We start from the raw sequence: 360 nt of genomic DNA on the forward strand, positions 1-360 counted from the left end.
ATTACAGAGCAGGGACCTCTGGGGGGTCAAATAATCTAACTTCTGCCCGTGGTGCAAACACACGAGTTCCTGAAAAAGTCCCTAGAGAGAGACAGAGAAACAGGAAGAAGAGAGAGAAAGAGAGAGACACACACAGAGAGGCAGAAGAGAGATGTGCTCAGACTGAGGAAAGTGTATTGATCCTTCCCCCTTGATGGCCTGGAGCGAGTGCTTGTCTCACTGTGACAGCTTAAGATGAATGGAGCATCAGATAGAGGCTGCTCCTGGCCATTGCTGACTGGCTGGAGGCAGCCACGGATGGGGGAGGGTCAGTCTAAGCATAGTGCACCTCATTATATACTGTACCCAGCCTATAAGCCC

The sequence above is a fragment of the Notolepis coatsorum genome (genome assembly GCF_963971535.1).
Source record: "Notolepis coatsorum genome assembly, chromosome: 1".
NCBI classification, from domain to species: Eukaryota; Metazoa; Chordata; class Actinopteri; order Aulopiformes; family Paralepididae; genus Notolepis; species Notolepis coatsorum.